The sequence below is a fragment of the Thalia democratica genome, chromosome 9 (assembly GCF_965202585.1).
Source record: "Thalia democratica chromosome 9, ktThaDemo2.hap1.1, whole genome shotgun sequence".
Lineage (NCBI taxonomy): Eukaryota > Metazoa > Chordata > Thaliacea > Salpida > Salpidae > Thalia > Thalia democratica.
Genome location: NC_139173.1, coordinates 1,875,821 through 1,899,215, shown reverse-complemented (window position 1 = coordinate 1,899,215; position 23,395 = coordinate 1,875,821). Strand labels below are relative to the sequence as shown.

General features: G+C 24.0%; 2 non-coding genes across 2 annotated transcripts; one reads left to right on the top strand and one right to left on the bottom strand.

The window, feature by feature from the left end:
* Positions 1-7,949: 7,949 nt before the first annotated feature.
* Positions 7,950-8,022, top strand: Trnam-cau (transfer RNA methionine (anticodon CAU)). The gene has a single exon. It is a non-coding gene; the product is annotated as a tRNA-Met (tRNA).
* A 10,735-nt stretch (positions 8,023-18,757) lies between these two features.
* Positions 18,758-18,830, bottom strand: Trnam-cau (transfer RNA methionine (anticodon CAU)). The gene has a single exon. It is a non-coding gene; the product is annotated as a tRNA-Met (tRNA).
* Between the last annotated feature and the right edge of the window lie 4,565 nt (positions 18,831-23,395).

The following is a 23,395-nucleotide window of genomic DNA, read 5'->3' as shown; positions in this document are numbered from 1 at the left end:
TTTTGAAATCTTATTTTTCTAATAAATTATAAGTATATACATATATAGAAGCAGAAAACATATAATCTAGAAGTTTATACTTTTATTATATGGCTGTAGTACAAAATTTTTTCTTAAGTAAGTTAAAAAAATGGGAGCTGATCATTTCTAACCCGCTATCATTTCTAACCCGATCACTTCTACCCCGATCATTTCTAACCCGATCATTTCTAACCCGATCATTTCTAACCCGATCACTTCTAACCCGATCACTTCTAACCCGATCACTTCTAACACGATCACTTCTAAGTTCTAACCCGATCATTTCTAACCCGATCACTTCTAACCCGATCATTTCTAACCCGATCACTTCTAACCCGATCACTTCTAACACGGTCATTTCTAACCCGATCACTTTTAACCCGATCACTTCTAACCCGATCACTTCTAACACGATCATTTCTAACCCGATCACTTCTAACACGATCATTTCTAACCCGATCATTTCTAACCCGATCACTTCTAACCCGATCATTTCTAACAAGATCACTTCTAACCCGATTATTTCTAACCCAGTTTAGCCAGATCATTTCTAACCCGATCATTTTTAACCCGATCACTTCTAACCCGATCACTTCTAACCTGATAACTTCTAGCCCAGGGGTCGGCAGGCAGTTGGTGGTCGCGGGCCAAATTTCAAGTTTACAAAGTCTTCGCGGGCCGCAGTTTTAGTTTTAGTGACATTTGAATAATCTTTTGGTTTTAGTTTTAGTCACACTAGAGAAAAGTTTTACTTTTATTCACCTTATCATTTTAAATAACTAGTTATACATAGAATGACTATTTAAATTAAATTAAATAAAATTAGAACAAAATTTACATTGAATAATATAATTAAGTGTTAATAAACTATGTACTTTCATAAGCACTTACTAAGTTAAATTTAATACTTTTGTAATTTTACATAAATTTTAACTCTCCATAAAAACCAAACTTGAAAGACAATTTATTAGTTACTTTATTGTTTGTTATATTATCAACCCCTTTTTTCATATTTCTAAGAATATTTACTTCAAAAAAAAGTTTTTGCGTGTTAAATAGTTTACATTTATTAAAAAATTTAATAGTTAGTTAATTTAATAAAATTAATACCTGTTTGTATTATAGAAAGCTAGAAAAATTCTTTAACATAATTAATTCTTGAATACTTAAATAAAATATCTTATTAGTAACTAGTCTTTCACATGGTAGTCACTTAAAAAGCAAAAATTTCTGAGTTGTATCCAACCAGCCTAAGTTCATTAAAAGTTTAAAAAGCTAGAAAATCGTTGTAAATCAAGCTTAAGTACCTAGAAAAAATATCATCATCATTAAATAGTACACAAAGTGTAAAAAACAAGAAAAAACTACAATTAGTAAACTACACTACAGTCATAAAAAATATTCTGGGAATTCTAAGATTTATTTAAAGTGTTTGAAATAAAAGTTTCACACACATCTGAGTTTTCAAGCTTTTAAAATAGCCTGTTTGTGTAGCAACCCAGTTAAAACAAAGTTCACAACATAAAGAAATAACGAAACTTATTAACAGTAAACAAATTACATGCCAAAAAAATATATGTCAGCTGGAATGGACAATTAACTTTCTTAAACATTTTTAACAAAAGTATAAAACTTAACTGAGTCATTAGCGAAGAGAAAAACCTCTTTTTTATTAAGCATTAACGCAATTCTTTATCTGCAATAAGAATTAAAAATATCAGTTGTAAAACGAAAGACGAGCAGCAAAAAAAAACGTTAGTTAGGAGTTATTGCGAGAAACGATAAAAAAAACAAATCACCGAAGTCAGTTCCAACAAAGCACATGATTATCTTCAGTAACTACAGAATTATCAGAAAAAAGTTGTTAAGGCAAGTTATAAAGTAGCAAAATTTATTATTAATAATGAGATACCGTTTATAATTAAAAACTTTTTTAAAGAATTTTTCTTGGCAGTGATGAAAAACTTTCGTTTATTTCTTCAATGAAAACAAAAAGTCCTATTTAGGAAATGCATTAAGGTTATAAAGTCGCATAAATCAAATTATGACTTTAATCAATATGTTAAGATGAGAGCACTGATAGAAAAACTATTGCTCATCTTAGAATTTTTATTAGAGATGTTTTTTTAACTTTGACATTTTAGTACAATTTCTTGGTTTAGTTCAAACAGGAAGCACAACAATCGGTGAAATTTTACAAGTAAAGGTGCAATGCACCAAAAGTTTTTAGAAGTACAATTTCTTCTTTTATTTTTAGTATAAAGTTTAATTAAAGTTTAAATGAGTCTTATAAAGTATATCAATATTAAAAAACACTGTTAAGCTACTTTAGTATATTTTTTAATAAAGAAATGTTTATTTGCTAAATTTTTTGTGTCAAATCGAAATTTTACTACTTTACATGTAAAAATTGTTTGAAACTCCAGGCTTTTTCAAAAATTCTCAAATTTAAGTTTTTTTCCAAAATTTTTAAGCATAAAATTTCAAGTTCAAAGCTTGAACTTGATATATTATAACATATATTATAACTGAAACTAACACTTTGGGTTGAGCAAAACTTACATCATAAGTTTAATTTGCCACTCTTTTAAGCAAAAAACCAGCCTGAATCAACAAAAACATTCCTGATATTTTAGTATGCACAAAACAATTCTAGCCAAAAACTTATAAAATGACTTAGTTGGCCTGAGATTTGAAGTCTTCAAATAGTGATAGTCTGAGTGTGTGTCAATGTTTATAAACTATCCCTAAGTCTAGTTTATATTTAAAAGGTAGCTCCAAAAAACAGCAAGTGTGTGTATTGATATGCAAAGCATAAAAGTTAACTTAGTTTGACAAAATCAATGTTTGAAAAATGAAATTGTAAACCTAACAAAAACTATATTAGTTTATGTCATATATATTGTTTTAATTGTGTCTGTACAAATTTAGATATTACATGTAGAAAAAACAAACTTAGAAAATTATGCATAAACTAAACTTAAACTAACTAAAGTATTTTATAAAAAGTGGCTTAAAATATGAGCATATTTTTAAGTTGGTGTGCATATAAATTAGTTCAAGTGCAAAGAAAACTTCAGAAAAAATTAAAATGTTTCAAAACAAAACTTAAATAAACCTTTTTTTCTTATTACTATGTTATTCTAAATGTTTTTACACTAAAACATAACAATTACAAATAAAAAAATATATAAAAGAAACTTAGGTATAAAATATATTGGAAACAATATTTAAGCTATAAAGAAATGACACTTTAGTTAATTACTGTGCATTACTCTTGTACAAAATGGAAAACATTTGCATTTAGTTTATTTGATAAATAGGTATAATATAACTAACTTATTAAATTCAAGCACTCTTTTTTCAGATAATTACTTGCTGTTATAAAATAGAAGTTATTATGAAACTCTGGAAAATATCTTGTTAGAATGCTAATCTGTCTTTTTCACATTTTTAAATTAAAGTAGTAACTTCTTCTAATTATTTTAAAATGTTATACAGAGACTTAAAACCAAACTAAACAAATTAAATCGAATTACCGAAATAAATTTTACTTGAAATAATTTTTTGCTCAGCGGGCCACTTTTACATGCTCGCGGGCCACAAAATTTTCTTTCGCGGGCCGCATTCCATTCAAAAAAATAACGTGCTCGCGGGCCGCAGATTTACCCTTCGCGGGCCGCAATTGGCCCGCGGGCCGCAGTTTGCCGACCCCTGTTCTAGCCTAATCGTTTCTAGTCCGATCGTTTCTAACCTATTTTACTTGTTTATTTACATTTCTTTGTTTTAAGGATTTAATGCAAAAACTAACAAATCTTAATAAAGTAATTAAACCAATAAAAAAATTTCAATTTTTAATTTTTTATAACATAATGATTTAATATGTTACGTAAAAAATAACTTTTGTATAATTTTTTATTTTAGTATTAACTTAACATAATATTAATTTACTTTGTTTACCTCATTTTTTGAGTTGTATAAACGAATCTATTAACTTATATTTATAATTCATACATAATGATCGCTAAATAATATAAAGTTTTTGTGTTTTTGGAAATCTGTAAAATAATAACTTTTAAGACATATCAAAAAAAACATTAAAGAAGTTTTTACTATTAATCGTGTAAAATTAGTTTTGGAATTTTAAATTTCTAGAACTTTTAAATTTTTATTAAAAATGTAAATTTATTTTGCTCTATATACAACATATTTTTAAAGAAATATGAAAAAATCAAAATATTAAGTTTTCGAAACTTAACTTTTATGTTTAAGTGTTTATTCTATAATATTTCTTATTTAATCTTTAGATATAATTTACCATTGGCTAAAAGAAAGAAAATCTAATTTAAGTTCTAGTAAATGACAGTGTCTATTTATATAAAAAAAAACGTTTACCTCTACTTTTTACTTTGTGCTATACAGTATACACTTTCGTTTTAAGAACTTATGATTTAATGATAATAATTTTTAATTAAATTACCATACTAGCTATGATTACTAAATTTTATTAACTGTATTATTTTAAGTTTCATATATACTCATACTAATACTCTTAAAAAATGGTATTTCGTTTAAATTTGCCCTGAATTTGAATGCAACTTGCCAGTCTGGTCTCCATACTTAAAATTTATACTAACCATATAGAATCTCTTCAAGAAAAAGTAAAGAATAGTCTTTAACCACTGCAATGCTCATTGTATTTCTTACATTGACGACTATCAAAACTTAATATTTATTCTAAAGAATTCAGAAGACTTCTACTTTTCCTAATACTTTTAAACTAAAAACTACAGTTAATTTATAATCAGTTTTTGAACTCTATTAAAATAATTAATAACCACGAAAATTACCACAAAATCATAAATATCTTTCAGTTTAAATGTGGACTTAGCTTTTAAACAAAACTAATCTTTACATAAAGTTGAACAAGTTTGATTAAAATAAGATAATTTATATTAGAAACTATCAGTAATTTAACAAATTTTGTACTTATGAACCGTTGATTTAATATGTAGGATTTTGTTCATTCTATAGTTTGATTTTATTGTAATTGCCTTTCCTATGTAAATAATAAATCATTTTCTAATGTTTCCGATAAATGTTTATTTAAACTGTATTATTAATGTGCTTTGGACTTAAGGTTTTAAATTTCGTGGTTAGTCAATGTATTTAAATTGTTCGATTATGCTTTGCCAAAGCTATAAAAAATGATAAAAAAACAATGAAATACCAAACGGTTGCACAAATGAGCAGAACCTAACTCTAAAAGTTAGAATGTGAAAATCTGGTAGATGTATAAACAAGAAGAAGTTTTATTCATAAGTTTTTGTAGTTTGTTTAAATTCTGACACTTTAGTATATTCTAAATGAATTTCATAAAAGTAATAATGAACCTTATTTCAATGTAGAAGTGCTTGATTAAGACTACTTTGCTGATTGCTAAACTAAATTCATAGAATAAATTTACTAAATTGTCTCAATATGTATTGCTGAATTTTGCAGAGAAGGTTGTTTGTTGAAAAGAAATTAAAGTTAATTCTAGAAAGAAAGGTTAAGCAGCTGTGTTTTGTTTTATTGCAATTTACTGATCGTTGAAAGAGTTGATATTTAAGTTGCTTATTATAAAATAAAAACTTAGTTTAAAAAAAAAAAAATTCCTCTAATAATAAGTAACTTAATTAGTCTTATACTAAGTGTTGATTTTTTTTTTGCTGTTAAAAAAAAAACTGTAGTTTTTGGTTTTAAGATATATAAATTTTTGTCTCTTTGTTATGTGCTATTTAGTTTAAGCAGCCCAGATTATTATGTGTGGGTCTAGCGTATGAAAAAATAAACTTCCAATAACAAGAAATATTAAAAATTGAATTTTATTAAAGCTATCTAAACTTTAAGTTTTACTTTAAACAAAATAAACTAAATTTCGATAAAAAAAAAACTTTGTTGAGATTTTTTTGTTCTTAAAACAAATCTTTAATTTACTTCAATAATACATAAACATATTAATACAGATCAAATTAATAATAGTTGGGTTAGAAACGATCAAGTTAGAAATGATCGGGTTAGAAATGATCGGGTTAGAAATAATAGTGTTTAATCGGGTTAGAAGTAATCGGGTTAGAAGTGATCGGGTTAGAAGTGATCGGGTTAGAAATGATCGTGTTAGAAGTGATCGGGTTAGAAATGATCGTGTTAGAAGTGATCAGGTTAGAAGTGATCGGGTTAGAAGTGATCGGGTTAGAAATGATCGGGTTAGAAATGATCGGGTTAGAATTGATCGGGTTAGAAATGATCGGGTTAGAAATGATCGGGTTAGAAATGATCGGGTTAGAAATGATCGGGTTAGAAGTGATCGGGTTAGAAATGATCGGGTTAGAAATGATAGCGAGTTAGAACTTAGAAATGATAGTAAACCTAAAAAAAATACATGTTATTATCATTAAAGGAATAAAACACAAATATATAAGTAAAAAGTTTTTTTAAGTTAATATAATTATAAAAAATGCATTAAAAAACTTTTTGCTTTGTTTTTTTATAAATCTTTTTGAATTTAGTTTGTATTTTTAAAAACTTTGATAAATTTCTTGAAGTGCTTATGATGCTTAACAAAAAACTTAAATGCAACTAAACATAAGTATGTTTGTTATTACTTTATTTCAAAAATAATAATACCAACATTATTTTTCATACTTGCAAAAAGTCATTTTTTATGACATTGAAAACACCTTCAGAATATATGCTGAACGAAACTTTGAAATTTAAAGAAGTATGGAATCAATTAATTTATCTACGTATAAAACATTTATTGCAGCTACTTTCAATTAAATTTAATTTAACATAACTATTTGATAACTATTGTTTATTTGTTTCAAATGTTAAATTTGTGTTTTTTTTTGTCCTAATCCCAGGTACTTATAATTTGAATGATACAAAATATTAAATAATCATTTAAGAATGAATGCTGACTTTGTTGTCAAAAGAAAAGTATGCTTTTAGAATTAAAACACATTATTTATTTTTTCACAATAACTTTTTATTTTAAATCGAATAACAGACTACGATAAAAATTTCAGTTAATTTAAAAATGATTATAATCAGTTGTTTATCTAAATAGAGGAATCACTTTCCTAATAATAATATGCACTTATAATACAAACTATTTATCAGGAATGAAATATTTAAGATGCGAAGTATAAGAGTATCCAAAATTTTCTTTATAATTTGCATTTAACAAAACTATGAATCGTGTAATTAAAACTTTGATAATATTACTCAGTTAATTTTAAACAGCGAACAATTAAGTTTATAATTGTTTTGAAAAAGACGTTAAAAGTTATCCAAGTGGTGTACGACTCGATAACCGAAAGGTTCTTTCTTCACCAGGTCCAATGACCAAATATTTTGAGCACTTTTTTCTCGTTCAATAAACTAATACAGCTAATAAACTAATATAAAAACGAGCATAAAGTTATATAAATTGTTTTTAAAGTATAAAAACTTAAGTTTAAACCTATATTAAGTTAACAGAAAAATGTATCATGATTTGAATTTTTTAAAGTTTAAGAACTTAAAACTTTTTCTTACAAATGACTTTAGTTTAAATAGTTTTAGTTGTGATACGTTCCTGTATTTAACTGTTCTAACTAAACTGTATTTACTAACAATTATAACAAAATAAGAAAGAAATACATACTTTTAAAATATTTTATTCTAGTTTTCAAAAAGTAGTTCTTACATCAAAATATGGAAAAAATTTCATTATAAAAGATTATGTATGTATTTTTTTGATCATTAATTACAAAATCCACTTATCAAGTGCTCTAAGATATAATACAATAAAAATGTGTTTTGAGTGCTAACTTACGGCAAGAATTTACCGCACACTTGTTGTAAATACTTTTATAAATCGTCGTAACTGATATTTAACGTGAGCCTCCTTGGCGCAGTAGGCAGCGCGTCAGTCTCATAATCTGAAGGTCGTGAGTTCGATCCTCACAGGGGGCATTTTTTCAATTTTTATTACTTTTATTAAACATTTAATTCTAAATTAAACATGAAAAACTTTCAGTGACGTAACGCAACTTGTCTTATCAATGTTAGATGTTGTTATTTGTATAGATAAATAGGGGTAGGTCTTTTTATGGGTAGAATTGCTGCAATCAAATACGCCCTTAATATGATGTGATGTCAATTAAGTTATGAGTAGTATTGAGATGTTGCTACAATTAAGTTGCTGCAATTAAATGATTATAAAATACTGTCTAGGCCTCATATAAACATTATAGATAGTTTTTTTATTTCAAAATTTATAAACAAACAAATGAAAAATAACTTGAATACACATAAACCAATAGTTTGATTTATTTGTAAATTCATTTAAGTTTTATTTTGTAAACTAACAGAAGTAGTGGCTATACTTATTCAAAGGTTATGGACAGTTTTTTTATGTAATATTTAAAAAGAGAAAAAAAAACTTGAATACACTTAAACCAATTGTTTGATTTAAAAGTATATTTATGTAATTTATACTTCTTATAGTAATAGAAGTAATGGCTTGGCATAATATAAATATTTTAGATATTTTTTTTTGTTTATGATTTTATAAACAAAATAAAAAAATTAAAATTGAACACACATAAACCAATTGCTTGATTTATAGTTGTATATATGTAATTTATATTTAGTAAACTTATAGAAGTAGTGGTTTTGCCTTATGTGTAGTATTTTATTGGCACTATTTTATGTGTAGAATTGCTTCAATCAAATATGCCCGTAATTTGATGTGATTTCATTTAATTTATGGGTAGTATTTAGATGTTGCTGCAATTAAATTGCTTCAACTAAATGAAAAATAAAATACTGTTAAGGACTTACATAAATATTATGGATAGTTTTAAATTCATAAATAAACAAATAAATATAACTTGAATACACATAGACAAATAGTTTGATTTATTTGTACATTTGTTTAAATTATATTTTGTAAACTAACAGAAGTATTGGCTAGAACAAGTTATGGGCATAATTGATTGAAGCAATTCTACACATAAAATAGTGCCCATAAAATAGTACACATGAGGCCAAACCACTACTTCTATAAGTTTACTAAAAATAAATCGAGCAATTTGTTTATGTTTGTTGGATTTTTCCTTTTTTTTTTGTTTATATAATCTTATATAGAAAAAAAAATCCAAAATATATATAATATGCCAAGCCATTACTTCTGTTAGTATAAAAAACATAAATTACATAAATATACTTTTAAATCAAACAATTGGTTTAAGTGTATTCAAGTTTTTTTTTTCTTTTTAAATATTACATAAAAAAAACTGTCCATAACCTTTATATAGCCACTACTTTTATTAATTTACAAAATATAACTTAAATAAATTTACAAATAAATCAAACTATTGGTTTTTTGTGTATTCAAGTTATTTCATATTTGTTTGTTTATAAATTTTAAAATAAAAAAACTCTCCATAATATTTATATAAGGCCTAGGCAGTATTTTATTTTTCATTTAATTGCAGCAACTTAATTGCAGCAACATCTAAAAACTACCCATAATTTTAATGACATCACATCAAATTATGGGCATAATTGATTGCAGCAATTCTACCCATAAAATAGTGCCCATAAAATACTACCCATAAAAAGACTTACCGGATATATAGTCAGCTATCATCACAAATCGAGTACATCAGAATGTTACGACATTGCTTCAAAACCATTTTAAATGATTATTAACAATTGTAATGATTATTACTTGTGTCTAAAATATGTACAGCTTTTAGCTATATTTAGAAGCTAATATCCTTGAGGCAGAGATGCCATAATTCGAGTACTATAAGCTCGTCATGCTTGAAGAAAGCAAAAATTGCTAGAGTAAATTGAGTAAGGAGAAAGTAGTCAAATAGAGCTTAAATAAAATACTAGAATAGAAGTTCTATCTACATTTAAATTACTGATTTTAGGAAACAAAAAAAAAATTATAAAACAGTTTTGACGTGTTAAGCAGTGATTTAATAAAAAGAAAGCTAAAATTGTTTAATTCATTCCATTACATGACATATTTAACTTTAAAATAAAGTAAAATATAAAAAACTTATTGCAAATAAAGTGATTAATTTTTATTATTTTAGTAAACGATTTGTTAAACATGTTTATTAACAATTTAAAAAATATGTATATTTTTGAGTATTTTTTTTTGAACACAACACAAATAGACACGTAGAAATTTCTACTTAAAGGAAACAGTTTTACGAGGTTTTATAGCATAATTTTAATATCAAAAATATCAAATTAAGCTCAAAAGTCTTAGCAAAATAATTAAAACTTATTGCTTAGCTTAATTAAAAACTACAAATTTAAGATGCAGATGAAATCATTTAGAATTATTCTAGTTAATTAAGTGAAATTTGATATGAAATATTTAGGATGTAAAAAATGACAATAATTTAAAAAAATTGTTTTAAGCCTAAATAATTTTTGTTCAAGTATTACAAATATGTCAAATAGTTTGAAACAATGTTATAAAAAGAAAGAAGCTTAGTAAACACAGAGATAAAGAATGTTGTAGATGTTTGTATTAACAGAAAAAAAAAATAAACAGTTCAACATTTGAAAAATTCAGTTTTTAAAAAAACTTATACAGACTATTATTTAGATAGCCAAAAAAAAACCTAATAAAAGCAGAATTTTAATTTTTTGCCAAGTTTTGTAATGTGTTTTGTTTATCATATAAATGAAAAACATGTACATTACAGCTTTTAAAATTTTATGCTTTTTTTTCATACTTCTAAATAAAATTTAAACTATAGAACAACTTTTTTAAGGTACAAAATTTAAAAAGCTTCATTAAACAAACAAGTTTAAAAAATCAAAAATTGTTAAACTGTAATTTTATTATCAAACTTAATCAAAGTAAGTAAAAAAGAATTTAAAGTTGTTATTGGTGAAAAAATTTGTTGGGTATAAACTAATGAAGTGCAAAATTAAAATACAGCTTGATTTTCAAATGAAAAAAAATTAAACATAAAACAGGATACTTATGAAAAAAAAACAGTTTATATCTAATTCTCTCAGTTTGAAAACAACTGTTTCGTTCTATTAAAAACAATGGCGACGCGTGTCTTTTTGTATGGGATTGGCATGGTAAAGTAAAAAATATCCTAGTTTAAAACATTAAGATGAAACTCATAAGAGTTTTATAAAGAAAAAGCCAATAAAGAAATAAACAATTTTTAGCTTTTAAACAAAAAATGTCTTGAACATACTAAATTGAATACATTTTACATGAAACATAAACAAAAAAATACATTGAAAAAGTTTTTCATGACTTTATATACAATTTTTAAATGATAAACTAAATTTATTTAAAAGTATTCCAATACACATAAGATTAATAAATGTATTCAAATGAAGCAAATTTGTTATCAGCTACTAAACATTGTTATGATCATACAGCTTGTAAAATTAAAACATATCATAAATTAAGAAAAAAATTGTAGGAATAAACATAACTTAAACTCAAGATCAAAATAAGTATGATTGTACAAAAATTAAGACTATAATACTTTTTTACAAACAAACTAAAATGAGTACATGTTTCTAAAACCCAAAAAAAATTCAGTTTACTACACAACATTTTTGTTCATATAGTATGTTTAAATTCTTTTTTTTTTTAGTATTTTTTCTGAGGTAGAAAAAATAAAACTACATGTTGTAAACAATTTACTATCATCCAGCTTTAGAAAAAAATAAAAACTAAGCTTTTATTTTAAAAGAATTTTTTAATTATAAATTAGTTGGAAATTTTTTTGTTCTACATAATTATGAAAATCAATCAAAGTTGAGCATTTAGAAGTCAATGAACTTTAAAATAAACAAAATTTAAGCAGCTGTAGTTTGGCAAAATTAAAAAGAAAAATAAACATCAATAATAACTTTTTGTAGATATCAAAGTTGACTTAAAATGTAAAGATACTTTTAAAGCAATTAAAAAAAACTGCTTTAAACAGTAACTTTTATTATAAGACACTAAATTAGTTTTCAGAAGTAACAAACAACATCCAAAATTAATAAAAATAACACAAGAAGGAATTTTTGATTGAGACTTTCACCCCCTCAACATAAAAATCTTTAAAAGTTAATAATACAGTAGAACTTTTTTATATGTTTGATCTTTTTATAAACATGACCATAAAAAAAACACCAAAAATCTACTTCTTTGTTAAAAAATAAAATAAATTTAACAAAGACGACCTAATAAAACAAAAAATAAAGTTCTTACTAATACATTTAAACTTAAAAACAAAAATAGTTATATATTTTTTAAATTATTTGATAAAATATAACTCTTAAAACGAGATAAAAAAGAACAACATTTTCTTAACATTTTAAACACTATAAAATATCTTTAAAAATTATTTTATTTAAATGAATAAGTTGTTACAAAAACAATTATTTGATAAAAATATAAATATGTGCTAAACTATATAAGTACAAAAATGATTTTATAATTACTCTTTTTCTAAAAAGTTATCTGAAAAAACATTAAGAAAAAATGACTTTAGTACTTCAAGTATACTCTGGCTTAGAAGAATGTTCTTTTACAATTAACACTATAATTAAAATCACATTCATTTTAGAAAATATAATAACTTGGGTAAAACAATTATTTTTATAAGCAACAAGACATGCGTAAAACCTTGAAATTTTTCGTCTAAATAAAACTTTTAGCTTAAGCATATAAAATATTATTTCAAATTAAAAAATTGCAAACCTCTTGCTTTACACCTTTCTGTAATTGTAAAATCTAGTGTGATTCAAATTTTTTGAACTTGAACTTTTCAACAGTTGTGTAAGTAAAATTTTTCTGAAAACTTGAATGTGATTACTTGAAAAATGAAGATGGTAAGTTTTTTTCAGTTGGTCACTTTTTATTTCCTCTCTCTTAAAAAAATTATTGTATTCTCCATCTTTTACCATCTATCTGTCAAAATTTAGTTTATAGAACAGTTAAAAAACAACTTATTGTTTATTTAAAAGTCTACAAAGTAAGGTTAAACTTAAAAAGTTTATTTTATTGATTTCTTTATATAAATTTCTACTTCAATTAACCCATTCATTAAGTAAAACAAAAGTTCTTAAATTTTTTTTTTTCAGTATTATCAATCTCCACTAATTTTTAGTATTTTTTTTAAGTAATCAACTCGAATTTAAAATTTATATATAAAACTTAAAATTTTTGATCAATATTGATTTAGTGGTTATACTAAAAAATCAAACCATTTTAAGCTATAGTTCAATTCTTTGAAACTTTTAAAACTTTATTTTAGTGTTCTTAGTAAAAAACCTGGAACAAAATTAAGTAAACATTATTTTCACTTTAAAAAAATTATTACAATCAGTGTTATCAGTACATTTCTGAAAATTGGAGAAAAAAACAATTTTTTTAGTTGTAAAAAAAACATCGTTTTAATTTTTAGAAAAATATTTATTGTTTTAAATTTTAATAGGTTCATTTTTCATTGAGTTTTTCGTTTTAGAGTTTAGATTTTGACTGTAAAGTTTTTTTTTTAGTTTGTAGCTTATTATAATTTTGATTAAGATGGGTATGCAACTCGCTGACTGAGAGGTATTTTTGTGTATCCAAGTCCTTGAACCAAAAAAAATTTGAACAATTTTTTGTTTTTGTTTAATAAACCATTATATTAGCTAAATCAAATATATTAAAAGTTTTACAATGCTGACAAGTATTATTATTTTATTAGATATCAATTACTAACTTTCTGTAAGGTGGTAATACTTGTAACTGAATTCGAGAATCAACATCCCATATTTGTATTGTTTGAAAAAAAAACTCATAGAAGGGTTGCCAATTTTTTTTGAGATATTTCTTCTAGGTTTTCTGAATTTCTTAAAGTTTTTTAAAAGTACACATTTTTGGGTCTATTTTTACTGTACAGCTGAGATTATAATTGAAAACTGTGTTGCGTTGTATAACAACATTGAAAAGATACTGAAAAGCTACTTTTAGTCTATTTTATAATAAAAAACTTTTTGATGATGACAAAATATTTTTATCAATATGGTAGATTTTGTGTCAAATTAAGGGCATAGGGGTTCAGACATTTACTTTTACTAAAAATAACACTAGACTTTATATGAAAGCTTTAAGTACAAACTACAAGCCAGTTTTTATAGAACTGTAAAATCTTAATTTATTACTGAGCTATTGTAGTTTTATAAATATTTTGCACTACAAACGTATAGACCGCATATTTTTTGGGGTCAATTTTCTCCAAAGTTTAAAAAATCATTAAAAATCTCCCTTCTCCTTCATTATTTGAGCTAGAGACCTCAAACTTTCAGGAAAAATTCCTTTTATAGTTTGAAAGACTTTGGATTTTGGAATTATAAAAATATAAAAAATCAAAAATTTTAGATAAAAAACAAAAAAAATAAATATTTTTTTATTTTTTTTTTTCAATTTTAAAAATTTCTGCATTCAATCTTTTCAAAATTTATCAATATACTTTCTGAGTGAATTTGAAGAAGATTGCAAAAATGAAGGAGGAGATAGATTTCTAGTGAAATGGTCCTTTTCCACTTTTACTTCATATACTACATTATTTGTATTACAGTTTTAGGTATTTAGTTAAACTGTATTAAGCAAAGTTATTAATAACCATGGAATTTGCAATAATGATTTATTATTTTTTCATGATAGTGCATACACCCAGCTGTAAAACTTAAAAATTTTTTTCAAAAAATATAATACTATATTTTTAGTTACAAAATACTTCTTAAAAATACAAAAAGCACATTACAAATGTTCTGTAAAATAAAAATAACTTTTAAACTAACCAGAAAAAGTTAAAACTTACCATAATACTCTATTTTTTGTCATTTTTTCCAGGTGTTCCTTTTTCCTGCAGCTTTTAAGCTATTGTACAAAAAGAGGCAGTGACTTTGTTTTATATTTAATGCTTTTAAAAATATAAAGATATAAATCTAGAAATATAAAGGTGCACAAATATTACTAACTAGGTAGCTAGTTTGTTAATGGGAAGTAGTAGATTATAAATTTACAAAAAGTGAAAAATTATTTGAAAACAATTTATACTATTTTTTAAAGTTGTATGGGAAAGTTGAGATAAAAATTAAGGTCTAGAAGCAAGGTGATTATTTCAGAAAAAATAAGACTGTAATTTAGAAAGCAAAAGTCAAAACTTTTGTTGTTTTAGGTTTGTTTTAGGCAGATGTCAGCAAATTAGTACCTGTCAAATAAATAGTTAGAGGTTTTTAAAGTGTTTTATTCACTTGTATTTCAAAATTACTTTGAATTTTTAAAACAGTAAAGAGTAGCTTATTTGTGAGTGTAAAAAATGTTACTAACTTTTGAAAAAATTATTACTCAATAACACTCTAAGAATTCAATAAGTAAATTTATAACTAATGTTTATTTATTTAAGCTAAAATAAAGAAGAAAATAAAGTCAGATTTACTAAAAAAAGGTTTGTAGGAAATCTTTTGTCATTGAAATAATACTATTTCATTAATAGTATTGAAATATTTGTAGAAAAGTAAAAAAAAAAATACTATTGACCTTTTCTAAATATCAGTCTTTTTTTTTTTGTTTTTTTTTACCCTAATGTATTTTATTTGAGTAGTTTTAGAATTTTACTTTTAAGAAAATATTAAACTTTATAACTAAGGTTGCTTAACATTTGAGGTAGATAATTTTAAGAAAACATTTAAAATTATGAGAATATTTAAAGAAATAAAAGTTTGTTTCATGTACTTGTACATGCATATATATAATATATCAAAACTCAAAAGTTAATTTAATATTTAGTGGTTTATGAAAATTTACTAATACTTTTTATTTAGGTTTTATATAAGATCTTATGTTGAGGTGACAAAAAAAAGGGGTTCAATACTCTTTTGTAAGAAAAATAAAATTAACTCTTAAAAGAAAACTCAAATTATATACTATAAAATGTTTTTGATTGAACACTTGAGTTGTACTTAGGCATAACTTTGAGGTTTAGTTCAGTAAAAAGTTTTTGATACAAGCTTACAATGAAGAAGTTTTTTATCTCCAATTTTCAAATATTTTAATCACATTTAGTTTAGATCAAATAGATGTAATAAAATGTATTTCTTTTCTTATTTATTAAGAAAATTTTTCTTTCATTATAGCAAAAGTTAAATTATAAAAACTAAAAAACATTTAAGATATAAAAATGTTATAACCAACAAGTTAAAAGTATTCATATGGTTTTTTTAATTAATTTACTCATTTTTTTAAAGCTTTTTATTGATAAGTCAAGTTAGACTGAGAATGTTTAAGAATGATTGCTTATAAACTTTGTGAGGAAAAATATTTTCAATGAATTAGTCTACTTTAGTTATTTTAATATTAAAAAGAACTGAATGATCTCTCTGACTTTGTTCCCTTAAATGATAAAAACTAATTTATGCACAAATTAACTGTAAAAACTAACTTGTAGCCAAACTAAAAACTTTAAAATCAAACAACTTTTTTTAATATCTTACCCCTCTTTGGCCTTAACTATTGTGTAAAATAGTTTCATATTACCTTAATTGTTTTTTATGAAACTTGTTAAAAATTTAACTATATCTTTATAATGTTTAATCTGCTTTTTTGTTTTGATTAATTTTCTTAAATATAAAATATAACTTAAAATAAAAGTAAGTTTTTTTAATTAAAACATCATTACCGTGTTCTTACTTCAATAAATGCTTAAGATTGTTTTTTCATTGGACAAAATTAGATGGCATAAATCTAAACACTGCTACAACACAAACAATTATTTTTAAAATCTTTTAAAATTTTTGGGATATGTTGTTATACTTACAGTCAAGATTTCATTTGTTTTTAATTTCTCTTAATAATGTATAGAAATTTTACAACTTTTAAAACTTCAACTTAAAAATAGTACACCTATTTGTGTTTACAAAGTATAGGTCATTACTAAAAGCACTTTTATACATACATTTCTTCAAAATAAAAAGTTTATATTTTCAGACATGTTGATAAATGAAGAGTTATGAAGCCATAGTTTTTTTTTGTTCAACTAATGTATTAAAAATATTATGACTACCTGAACTTTACCTTAAGAAAAACCTATTCTTGTCCGGATTTATTTCTAAAACAAAACTATGTAAAAAAAACCTTAACAAAATAGTTGAACTATACTTGTAAAAAAACAGTGAAAAAAAATCTTTTAATGATAATTTTCTTCTGTTTTATATAATTATTGCTAACTTATTTAATAAGATTCACTGCTTATGTGCTCCTGGAGTAAATGTGGTAAAGTTGAAAATCCTAAACTTAAATTTTAACATTAATAATGGTATTTCTTAAAATGTTTTTTTTTACTTTTATAAGTTTTTGGCAACATAATTTTGAAAAAAATAAATATTTTAATACAAACCTATCTTATCTGATTCTAAGTTGTTTATTGTATAACATTTTTATACAAGTCTATTGAAATTTGTGATGTTTCTGATAATTAAGCAGTTATATTAGTTAAAATAAAATTTTGTTACTAAAACAATAAAAACTATTTAGGAAGCTCTTACACACAACTTTAGTCAGTTAAAAATAATTCTAAGGTAACTTAAGAAAAAAAAAATCATATACAAAAGTTTAAAACATACATTTAATTTTTATAATCAAATTGGAAAAAAAAAACAAGGTTTATTCTTAACTCATGTTTTAGTAAAATTTTACTGTTAAATCAAGATACATCAATATAAGCTTTAAAAATCTAGTTATTGATGAATAACTTACATATTTTTTTTACTTCAGCTGAACTCTTTTTCAATACAAAGTGTGATTTTATAGGATTCTGTATATAAAAGTGTACTGTATTTAAATATTTGAAGTCATGTGCATTTTGAAGACAGATTTTTAATTCCTTTGGTAAATCCCCTTTTTCATTGATCTTAGTTTTGGCCTTGAATCTAAAGTCGGATCCCATCTATGCCTTGAGGGATTTGGAGTTTTCAATGTTGTCATTTTTGCAATGGTGAAAAAATGACAAACACTAAAAGTTGTTACCCTTACAAAAATTACGAAACGCTAAAAAGCTTTACCCTTACAAAAATAACGACATGCTAAAAATCTGTTATCCTTAAAAAAATGACGACACGCTTAAAAGTGTTACCCTTTTTGAGCTATTGAGCGTGTCGTCATTTTTGTAAGAATAACAGTTTTTAGCGTGTCGTCATTTTGTAAGGGTAACACTTTCAAGCATGTCGTCATTTTTGTAAGGGTAACACTGTGTCGTAATTTTTGAAAGGATAACAACTTTTAGCGTTTAGTCAATTTTGTAAGGGTAACAGGTTTTTAGCGTTTAGTCAATTTTGTAAGGATAAGTGTTTTGTCATTTTTTCACCATTGCAAAAATGACAACATTGAAAACTCTAAATCCCTCAAGGATATTAGCTACTAAATATAGCTAAAAGCTGTACATATTTTAGACACAAGTAATAATCTTTGCATCACATCAACAGTGATTTTAAAACGGTTTTGAAGCAATATCGTAACACTTTAATGTACTCGATTTATGATTTTAGCTGACTATATATGTATACAAATAACAACATCTAACATGATAAGACAAGTTGCTTTACGTCACTGAAAGCTTTTCATGATTAATTTAGAATTAAATGTTTAATAAAAGTAATAAAAATTGAAAAATGCCCCCTGTGAGGATCGAACTCACGACCTTCAGATTATGAGACTGACGCGCTGCCTACTGCGCCAAGGAGGCTCACGTTTAAATTTGGTTACGACGATTTATAAAAGTATTTACAATAAGTGTGCGGTAAATTTTTGCCGTAGGTTAGCATTCAAAATACATTTTTATTGTATTATATCTTAGAGCACTTGATAAGTGGATTTTGTAATTAATGATCAAAAAAATACATACATAATCTTTTATAATGAAATTTTTTTCATATTTTGATGTAAGAACTACTTTTTGAAAACTAGAATAAAATATTTTAAAAGTATGTATTTCTTTCTTATTTTGTTATAATTGTTAGTAAATACAGTTTAGTTAGAACAGTTAAATACAGGAACATAACACAACTAAAAATTTTTAAACTAAAGTCATTTGTACAAAAAATAATTAAGTTCTTAAACTTCCACAAGTTAAAAACATGATATTTTTTTTAATTAACTTAATGTAGGTTTAAACTTCAGTTTTTATACTTTAAAAACAATTTATATAACTTTATGATCGTTTTATATTAGTTTATAAGCTGTATTAGTTTATTGAACGAGAAAAAACATGCTCAAAATATTTGGTCCTTGGACCCGGTGATAAAAGAACCTTTCGGTTATCGAGTCGTACACCACTTGGATAACTTTTAACGTCTTTTTCAAAACAACTTTAAACTTAATTATTGGCTGTTTAAAATTAACTGAGTAATATTATTAAAGTTTTAATTACACGATTCATAGTTTTGTCAAATGCAAATTATAAAGAAAAGTTTGGATACTCTTTTACTTCGCATCTTAAATATTTCATTCCTGGTGAATAGTTTCTATTATAAGTTTATATTATTATTAGGAAAGTGATTCCTCTATTTAGATAAACAACTAATTATTATCATTTTTAAATTAACTGAAATTTTTATCGTAGCCTGTTATTTGATTTAAAATAAAAAGTTATTGTAAAAAAATAAATAATGTGTTTTAATTCTAAAAGCATATTTTTCTTTTGACAACAAAGTCAGTATTTATTCTTAAATGACTATTTAATCCTTTGTATCACTTAAATTATAAGTATCTTGGATTAGGACAAAAAAACACAAATTTAACATTTGAAACATGTAAACAATAGTTATCAAATAGTTAAGTTAAATTAAATTTAATTGAAAGTAGCTGCAATAAATGTTTTATCCGTTGATAAATTAATTGACTCTATCCTCCTTTAAATTTTAAAAATTCGTTCAGCAAATGTTCTGATGATCTTTTTGATGTCAAAAAAATGACTTTTTGCAAGTCTGAAAAATAATGTTGGTATACTAATTATAACGGTATTGTTTTTATAAAATTAAGTAATTCAAACATACTTATGTTTAGTTACTTCAAACATTTTTGCAAGGCATCATAATAACTTCAAGAAATTTATCAAAGTTTTTAAAAATACAAACTAAAACAAAAAGGTTTGTTAAAACAAATTAAGCCAAAAGTTTTGAAATTGATTTTTATAATTGTATTTACTTTAAAAATATTTACTTATATTTTACTGCTTTATCCTTTAATGATAATAAGATGTATTTTCTAACTTACTTGAAAAATAATTTTGTACTACAGCTATATAAAAAAGTTAAAGTTAAATTAAATTAAAGCAACCGCCGTCAAAAAATACATATATATTTTTACTAGTTTTCCTTGGAATATTTTTCAGTGAAATAATTTTAAAAGTCAGTATTTTAGTTTTTAAATAAACTTTATGTTTATTGGGATGTTGGCAAGTTTTGGTTTTATCAATTTCTGTTTTTATTTAGGGTCTTCTTAATTAGTCAAAAAAACTAAGAAAACCGAATATCACTGACGAATAACGGTATTATGTTAAAAATTGAAAAAAAATTCTAAACGTAACTTTTTTTAACATTACGGAAACTAAAAAAATATTTACAGACCCTTTTGTGGTTCATAGTTTTCGTAGCATTAAATATATATAGTTCTACATTTTTATCTTAAACACTGATATTTTTTTGTCACTTAATTTATATTAAGATAAAAGTTACTAAGCAAGAAAACCCAAACTTATCCTTTTTTTTAAATGATTGTCGTGGAGTAAATCTTTTATAAGAAAAAAAAAATCGATTTAAGCAGATTGATATAAAAAAGTTATAATAAGGAAAATATATTGAAATTAAACTACTATCAAAAGTATATTCTAAGTAAAACAAAATAAACACTAAGTTTTGTTCAAAACAAAACCTTTAACTTCAATAAAAAATATTTTTGTAAAGTTTAGTTTGATTGAAAAATAAATTCTGATTAAAGAAATCTAAAAAAAAAAATACTGATTGAATGATCAGGTCATAAATGATCGGGTTAGATCTGATCGAGGTAGAAGTTATCGGGTTAGAAATGACGTGGTTAGAAACGATTGAGTTAGAAATAATTGGGTTAGAAGCGATCAGGTTAAAAATGATCGGGTTAAAATGATCGGGTTAGAAGTTATTGTACTAGAAGTGATCGGGTTAGAAGTTATCGGGTTAGAAATAATCGCGGGTTAGAAATGATCGGCTCCCGTTAAAACGACGAAACAGCTCTTCTGCTGACCTTTTTAAAAATGTTTTAGTAAAGTTTAAGTTAAACTTTTCTTAAGCTTTGTCATACTTACAGTTTAGGTAAAAAATTATGTACAGAAAACTGATATAAGTTCATTAAAAAATATATACACACAAAATACTTTTTATCAAACTTGATTAATGTTATAAATATAGATTTAAACTTTTATAGTTTTGCTTTTACTTTGTTAAGAAAATGCACAAGACGAGTTAAGTTTAAGAATTCAAAGCATTTACAATAGCTAGATTGATGCTGTGGTTAAATTATGACAACAAACTTACTAAATATATTAATTATTTCATTAAATTAATTGTTACTTTAAAACTAACTTAATTAATAGTATAATCTATAAATTTTAAATAAAAGTTTCAACAACTTATAAGTATAATTTTCAAATACAAAAATTTTAAACTTTAATTTAATAGTTAAATAGTTAAACTTATTTGTGGATTTTTTTAATAACTAAAATAGGTTTGAGTAAAACTATATTTAAAAAAAGTTTGTTACCATTTAAATACTTTCTTTAGTGAAGTTTATTACCATACAACTTATTGATTTTAGTTTTTTGTCAAACCTTCACTAGTTTTTTCTTTTAAATCTAACCTTTTAAGTATTGAAATTGTTTTTTTTAGCTCAAGGTAGCTAGTGTAAGCGTGTGGTTTGTCACTCGATGACCAATAGGGATAGGTCTTTTTATACACTTAGGTCATTAGGCCACCTTTTAAAGTTTTACTTATTCGTATACAACAAACTTGTTTTTTATGTTTTACAAACGTCAGTCTAAATTTTTATAACAATTTACGAAAACAAAAATGTCTAGACCTTTAAAAATGCTTTAGAGTAACTCTTGTTTGATACCATTGAAAGTTGTTTGTATTTTAACTGCTTATCTAAACAGCTATGATTTTTAATAATTATCGTTTTACTTAAGTGTATTAAAAATGTACATACTTAAATTTAGCGTGACAAAAATTTTTATGAAATCTTCTTTAGTTAAATAAACTTCGTTTAGAATTTTTAGTAAGTATTTATTTGTTTTGAGACACGCTTGTTTTACTAATAAAATTTTGTATATTTTACTAATTCTATTCAAAACAGATATTAGTTTTTATGACAGTGAAATACTATAAACAAAAAGAAACATAATTTAAATGTCTTACTTACTCTATATTTTGTTAAAAGAGCAAAAAATACTTTATTTTTAATTTATTAATAACAAAATAAAATAACACTTAAGATTTGCAAAAAGTTTGTTTGTAGAATTAAATGTTAAACTTTTACACTATTTATAATTGCAAAAAGCAAACTTACATAAGTTACAACCTTCGTAGTTGTTATTTAAAAATTAGTATACACAAAATATTGTTGTAAGTAAGAAAAGTAGAATAACCAATTATAGTTTTAGTGAGTTTTTTCATGAATACAAAATTTGAACTTTTAAAAAAGTCATTTTATCTTTGGTTGTTATTAAAGCTTAAATTCTGCAAAACTAAGAATTGCAGACCTCAGATTTGAAAATCAAAATTGTGATAGTTGTTATAATGTAGTTTAATTACTTCTAATCAAAATATGTCAAATTTAAAGTCTTTGATTTACTTATTATTGTTTTTTTAAATTTTAATAATAATATGTTTTGTGCAAGTGCAACTTTATTTAATTTTAATTAGTGTTAATTAAAAAAAAAGTCTGCACATTAAGTTTAAACAAAATTGTTCTTGAAAAAGACATTAAACTGTATTGGTGGTGTATGAATTTGAAAACTAAATGGTTATTGTTCCTTGTTTCTTGGACCAAGTAAATTTGAATGCTTATTTATATTTTGTTTTTCTCTAAACAATAATATTAATCTTTAAAGTATAAAAGTGAAATTTGTAATCTTTGTTAAAATGCAAAGTTAATTAAAAAATATATGAATAAAAAAGTTTGGTAATAAAAATATTGGTATAATATAGTTTGCATCGAGAGAAAAGAAGTCCTTTAAAAAAGTTGCATACAGTTTTACATTAGTATTATGACAAAAAA